Source organism: Cibotium barometz, chromosome 54, assembly GCF_041138505.1.
Source record: "Cibotium barometz isolate CiBa-2024 chromosome 54, ASM4113850v1, whole genome shotgun sequence".
In the NCBI taxonomy this organism is placed as follows: Eukaryota; Viridiplantae; Streptophyta; class Polypodiopsida; order Cyatheales; family Cibotiaceae; genus Cibotium; species Cibotium barometz.
Window position 1 is genome coordinate 3,932,109 of NC_141099.1, and position 7,849 is coordinate 3,939,957.

A 7,849-nucleotide genomic window follows, 5' to 3' on the forward strand; every position below is an offset into this window, starting at 1 on the left:
TTTCTTAATGATCCAATTAGAGACCATTATGGATTGATGATCCAATTAGAGACCATTCTAATTGTTTTCTTAATGATCTAATTAGAGACCATTATGGATTGATGATCCAATTAGAGACCATTCTAATTATTTCTTTAATAATGAGCTTTATCCCTTAGAAAAAAATTAAGAAAAATTGAGATTTATCAGTCATAGTAGCGGAGCTATGGCAAAATTTTTATAGAAATTACGCATAAAATAAATTCATTCAAAGCATAAAAAGAGGACTTCCTACCATATTCTAGGAACTATCATCCTAGATTAATTAAAAGAATTTTATTATGCATGGAGATGTGGATGTTGCATGTAGATGTAGATGTATGGATGTGAGTGTGAATGTGGAAGTGGATGTATGCATGGGATGTGGATGTATGCATGTAGAAATAGATGTGTAGATGAGGATGTAAATGGAGATGTGGATGGATGCATGTAGATGTAGATGTATAGATGTAGATATGAATGGAGATGTGGATATATACATGTAGATGTAGATGTATAGATGTAGATGTGGATGTGGAGGTAGATGGATGCATGTAGATGTAGATGTATAGATGTAGATGGGAATGGAGATATGGATGTATGCATGTAGATGTAGATGTATAGATGTAGATATGGATGTGGAGGTGGATGGATGCATGTAGATGTAGATGTATAGATGTAGATGTGAATGGAGATGTGGATGTATGCATGTAGATGTAGTTGTATGGAGGTGAATGTGAATGTGGATGTGGATGTATGCATAGAGATGTAGATGTATGCATGTAGATGTGAATGTACGCATATAGATGTGGATGTATGGATGTGAATATACGATATGCGATGTGAGGGAATCTGAAGTGATGAGATAGAAATGATGTGATGGGATGAGTATACATATAAATGGAATATGGAATAAGTAATGTAGATTGATGAGGGATAATGTGGAAAAATGAAAGTTAAAATAGAAATTGTGTTGTAAACTGTTTGTAAATACTGTTTGTAAATGCTGTTTGTAAATGATTGTTTTATGTCAAGAATGCTGGGGGGAGCATTTTGACCGTCTTGTGATTAAAGTCGTGATGGTAAAGTTGCAACTGCTGACGGGGAGTCAATGAAGGACGTCTCGCGTAGCAAGGTCGGCCGAGGTCTTGACCAGCCTCGGTGCGATTAAAATGGTGAGCTTCCGGTACGGTGGATGAGGGGCCAAGGAAGCGGCCTATGCGTGAAGCGCTAGGTTACCTGCGAAGGATCCTAGAGGGTGCTGACCATACGGTGCTCGGGCTCTGGGTTGCCTAGGATACCCACGCGTGCGTCGAGGAAGATATTGGAACAGAGTTGGAGTTGTTTTTTGAAATCGAGCATGGATCTGGTTGATTGACCTTGCTGGTCTTCAATGGATGAGTCCATGGCTCCTTATATGGATCTGTTGGTTGATCTTGCTGATCTTCAACGAGAGTCCATCATGTTAAGTGATTATATTGCCAAGTATTATGGGCTAGGAACTATCGAAACGGCTCCTGAGCGTTCTAGTTGCCAATGATGCCATAGATACTCTGATGAAGGAATGATGGGAAATTAAGAATCAATTGGATAAATTGGAAGATGGTGATTAATGATACTATGGTTTTATTAAAGGATTGTTTTAAACTGGTTGAATCTGGTTGAAAAAGGCAATTTCATATTGGGTGTGTGAGTGGTGTGACTAGTTTTATTTTGCATGAACATCCGGCTAGGGGGCCTTGGAACTCTTTTCCTTGGTACCCGGGACAAAACCTAACCAAATTTTTAATTGGATCCCATCACTACAGTGGTTGGGCGGTTGGCTAACCCATGGGATTGGATGGGGTTAGGCTGGACTGATGGATCCGTAAATCGAGACTCAAACTTTTGTTTTTACGATAGAAAAAAAAAATAAATCCCGGACAGAAACTGTTCTATGGATAGGAATCAACGGCTGTGCCTCTTGAATGGGGAAAAAAGCGTTGATCCCAATGATCCAAGTGCAAGTTTCTTCCTTGAACTGACTAAGTATCTTATAGATGTAATCGGATCATCTCGATCAGAAATGATCTTGACTACGTTAGAGTAAAAAGTCATCCTGGTGGAATCGCCCGTGCTTTCCGGTAAAGGAAGTTTTTCCGGGTTCGGTTTTGGAACAACCGACGGATTAGTCTCTTATCCGGATATCCGTGGGCGAGGCCCCGAGTGTGGGACCCCTGTCCCGCGCGAGAAGCACTACTTCCGCTGCCAGTACCCCGAATCCGTTGCTCCGTGGGAACAGGGATCTTACAGTTGGTATCAGAGCATTTGGTTAATAAAGATCAACTGAGAAGACAAATATATCAAAAATTTATCAAGAAACACAAAAGGGTTATAATTGTGTGAGATAATTCATACAATTTGATATTCAAACTGAAATTTGTAATTTGGTAATTGGGTCTTCAGATGGAAGTACCGCAATTATATAGAATCCCTGACTTGCTTGAGGCCTAGACATGATAGTAATTATCTTATAATTCCAAGGGCCGTGACTACCCGTATATACCGAGAGTATACTGCAGCTCTTTACTGACAGTATATACGAGTAAATCTAAGACTTGAAATTATAAGCGTTAATGCTATCTAGATGATGATTTCGAATGTGATTGATATGATTTTTAATTCTGTTTGAGAATTGATGAATTGATTTGGATTCTGATTGAAAATGCTGATTGAAAATGCTGATTGAAAAATGTTGATTATTAAAAATTAGTTGAAATATAATGAAACCACAATGAGGGGGAATGGGACGAATCCCTGTGATGATATTCATAACTAGAATGATGATAATGAATTCAGCAAATCACTATGAGGTTAGTGGGTTGTGCTGTTAGATTGCTATTGTTAATATTGACCGGTAGATCAAGTTAAGGGATGTCAAATTGAGAACTTGCTTGACCGAAATTTTCGTGGAGGAATGTTTCGAAGGAAACTTTTCGGTCTAATGGACCATTATCGTGTTAAAGATATGAATGACATGATCTGAATGAATTGTTATTTAATGATGAGTTCTATATAAGGGATATTTATCCCAGTGTTCTGTTGGGTTGACCAAAATATAAGGAACCCCAGAATAAAATTGGATTTTAAGAAAAAGAGTTGTCCTCTACCTTGCGAGATGAGGACATCTCGCACTTTTTAAGTGGGGTAGAATGTAAGATTCCTCCCCAGCCTTCGAGGTATACAGGAGTAAGAATCTCCCTTCTGATCTCATAATTATTCCCTCTCTAAAATAAAAGAAAGTTTCTGTTTAAAAAAAGGAAGACCCTTTCCCTAGAATACTTCTTAGGAGTCCCACTTGTTTTAAGGATTTAGAACAATGAGTTCAGAAGTGAGAATCGGTGTTTTGGATACCAAGGTTTTGGCTTTCATTCGAGTACGCCCCAAAAGAAGTTCTTTATCTCGTGGGGAGTATAAGAAGTTATCCCCCAGATATTGTGACCCTTATATCTGAATTCAATGAAAGTAGGTGACTTAGCCTACAAGCTTCTTTTATCTCCTCATCTCAAAATTCTTAATGCCTTCTATAGAAAAATGTGTCAAACGCAAATCATGAAAAGACGGTAAAACTTCAGTGGCAAGTTACCGTTGGCTTCTAGGTTACGCTAGCTCCTTCCTTTATATAAGTCGCAACTTTTACTTGTCGCTCACAGTAATCTTACTCCCATCAATCTCCTTTCTTTCTTAATCTCCTTCATGGCTTGGCAACAGGAATTAGTTTTATCCCTGATGATTTCTCACCTTCAAGACGCAAGAGAGTCTGTGAAGAAAGACTTTATAGAACAGTATGAGCGCTCACTTTTTCCTCACCTAGGAACTTCTGTAGCGCAGACCAAATGGCGGACCTATCAAAACATAACTAGGGTAACACCCTGGGGTCAGCAGCACTTTCGTAACAATGTCCGCTTGGCCATGGTTATTGAAGCTTTGGGTTTGGGTCCTCGATACTACTGCGTCATGAGATCAAGGCATCTTGGGTTTTCTGAGCGGGTCTTCGTACTGGCGTGTTTTCTTCCTCATGAGAAGATATGCCTTTATCCCATTTTTGGCTTGCCTCTCAGAGGTCCTTTTGTTGGATCACCTCATACCACTCAGATAGGTGCGGCAATAACCAGCAGAATCATTCCCATAGATGAGTTACCCTATACTTGTGCAGCTTGTGAGGACTGCTTTTGTGACCATATGATGGACGGGCTTATGGAAGTGTAAAGAGTTTCTCTATCTTTACTGTATAAGTTCCGAGAATGAATAAAGTTTAAATCTTGTTCTTATTTTGAATCTTGCTCTCTTTAAGACTTTTCTTGGTGGTTAATCGTGATTAAAATTTTCTCTAAGTCTCATATTCGTGCATCTTGCGAAATTATTCCAAGTTGCGAGATGAGGACATCTCGCGTTTTTTAAGTGGGGTAGAATGTAAGATTCCTCCCCCAACCCCTTTTTGATGTCTAGTATATTCCCCTGTAATCAATTCCTTTTCTGAAATATAAGAGATCTTGTTTGTGACTGTTTTAACCTAGAGAGAGAAAATATTCTAGAGAGAGAATATTCAGATTTTGAATATTTTTGGATAGAAAAATATCTCTTATAATTCAGATGAGTTCCCCTGAAACAGAAATTTAAAAAGAATTTTCCAATGTGCAATTGGAATTAATTGGAAATAGGTATAAAGAACCTTAGCCTAAGGTCTAGATTTTCAGAAATCTTTAGACTATGGTCCAATTAAGGTTCCTATGGGCCAATAGCATCAATCCATGTGTAGGGAGGAGATAAATCCAATTTGTAAAAGAAGATACCCAAAAATGAGTAAATGCTCACATAAGATGAAGAGTTGAAAATGTACAAGGTTTATTAGTAAATAAACACATATGTAAGGAAGGGGAGTTCTTTAAAGGAGGTGCATATTTCACATAAGATGAAGAGTTGAAAATGTACAAGGTTTATTAGTAAATAAACACATATGTAAGGAAGGGGAGTTCTTTAAAGGAGGTGCATATTTCACATAAGATGAAGAGTTGAAAATGTACAAGGTTTATTAGTAAAAAAACTATGACACATATGTAAGGAAGAGGAGTTCTTTAAAGGAGGTGCATATTTCACATAAGATGAAGAGTTGAAAATGTACAAGGTTTATTAGTAAAAAACTATGAGCAATAAAATTTTGACACATATGTAAGGAAGGGGAATTCTTTAAAGGAGGTACATATTTCACATGCTTGAATGAGTTTTAAACTCAAGAATAATGTGATATTTTTATCTCTCATCTCTCTTGAACCAAACCAAATCAAAACGGAACCAAACCGAATCAAAAAGTAACCAAACTAGGTCCAAATCTAGTCCAAATTCAACCAAACTAATTCTAGAATCAGTTTGTTTGGTTAGGAGCTCAAATTTTCCTATAAATAGAAGCCTCCCCTTGTTGAAAAAAATATAATGTCTTATGCATTGTTACTCTACTCCACCTAAGCCAAAATATAGTCTCTTATGCTTTGTTACTCTACTCCACCTAAGCCAAAATATAGTCTCTTATGCTTTGTTACTCTACTCCACCTAAGCCAAAATATATAGTCTCTTATGCTTATTACTCTACTCCACCTAAGCCAAATTAGATAGAGTCTTATGCTTTGTTACTCTACTCCACCTAAGCCAAATTAGATAGTGTCTTATGCTTTGTTACTCTACTCCACCTAAGCTAAAATATATAGTGTCTTATGCCTTGTTACTCTACTCTACCTAAGCCAAGAACTGTGAATTCTTTAATAATTCACTAGTTTTTGATACTTCTCTCTTTCTTCAATCCCCATTGGTGGCTCCATCAACATACTAAACCAATTGATTGGTTGGGGGCCTCTACCGTGAATAAAGAATCAAGCAAATCATAAGGTAAGTATATTGAATTTTGATCTTTTCTATGATTTCTCAATGATTCTCTCTTCTCAACCCCTCTCAAGCTTGAGAAGTTTAATTGGTATGGTTTTTTAAATGCTATTGAAGTTAATTGGTGAATAGTAGTGAAGAGTTACATAATTTAATAAATGCTATAGAAGTTAATTTCCATTTATGTTTAAAATTCTAATGGTTTTTATGTAATTTCTCTCTCTCACTCAAGAAATGGTCATACTCATGAACCATTCTCAATCCAAATGAAGCTTTTCATAAAGCTTTTCCTTAATCCAAGATTAAGCTATGCTTGAGGCCAAATTAATGGCTTTTTGCTATGCTTTTAGTTTATGCACATTGATGATTCAATCCATTATGGATTGATGACCCAATTAGAGACCATTCTAATTGTTTTCTTAATGATCCAATTAGAGACCATTATGGATTGATGATCCAATTAGAGACCATTCTAATTGTTTTCTTAATGATCCAATTAGAGACCATTATGGATTGATGATCCAATTAGAGACCATTCTAATTGTTTTCTTAATGATCTAATTAGAGACCATTATGGATTGATGATCCAATTAGAGACCATTCTAATTATTTCTTTAATAATGAGCTTTATCCCTTAGAAAAAAATTAAGAAAAATTGAGATTTATCAGTCATAGTAGCGGAGCTATGGCAAAATTTTTATAGAAATTACGCATAAAATAAATTCATTCAAAGCATAAAAAGAGGACTTCCTACCATATTCTAGGAACTATCATCCTAGATTAATTAAAAGAATTTTATTATGCATGGAGATGTGGATGTTGCATGTAGATGTAGATGTATGGATGTGAGTGTGAATGTGGAAGTGGATGTATGCATGGGATATGGATGTATGCATGTAGAAATAGATGTGTAGATGAGGATGTAAATGGAGATGTGGATGGATGCATGTAGATGTAGATGTATAGATGTAGATATGAATGGAGATGTGGATATATACATGTAGATGTAGATGTATAGATGTAGATGTGGATGTGGAGGTAGATGGATGCATGTAGATGTAGATGTATAGATGTAGATGGGAATGGAGATATGGATGTATGCATGTAGATGTAGATGTATAGATGTAGATATGGATGTGGAGGTGGATGGATGCATGTAGATGTAGATGTATAGATGTAGATGTGAATGGAGATGTGGATGTATGCATGTAGATGTAGATGTATGGAGGTGAATGTGAATGTGGATGTGGATGTATGCATAGAGATGTAGATGTATGCATGTAGATGTGAATGTACGCATATAGATGTGGATGTATGGATGTGAATATACGATATGCGATGTGAGGGAATCTGAAGTGATGAGATAGAAATGATGTGATGGGATGAGTATACATATAAATGGAATATGGAATAAGTAATGTAGATTGATGAGGGATAATGTGGAAAAATGAAAGTTAAAATAGAAATTGTGTTGTAAACTGTTTGTAAATGCTGTTTGTAAATGATTGTTTTATGTCAAGAATGCTGGGGGGAGCATTTTGACCGTCTTGTGATTAAAGTCGTGATGGTAAAGTTGCAACTGCTGACGGGGAGTCAATGAAGGACGTCTCGCGTAGCAAGGTCGGCCGAGGTCTTGACCAGCCTCGGTGCGATTAAAATGGTGAGCTTCCGGTACGGTGGATGAGGGGCCAAGGAAGCGGCCTATGCGTGAAGCGCTAGGTTACCTGCGAAGGATCCTAGAGGGTACTGACCATACGGTGCTCGGGCTCTGGGTTGCCTAGGATACCCACGCGTGCGTCGAGGAAGATATTGGAACAGAGTTGGAGTTGTTTTTTGAAATCGAGCATGGATCTGGTTGATTGACCTTGCTGGTCTTCAATGGATGAGTCCATGGCTCCTTATATGGATCTGTTGGTTG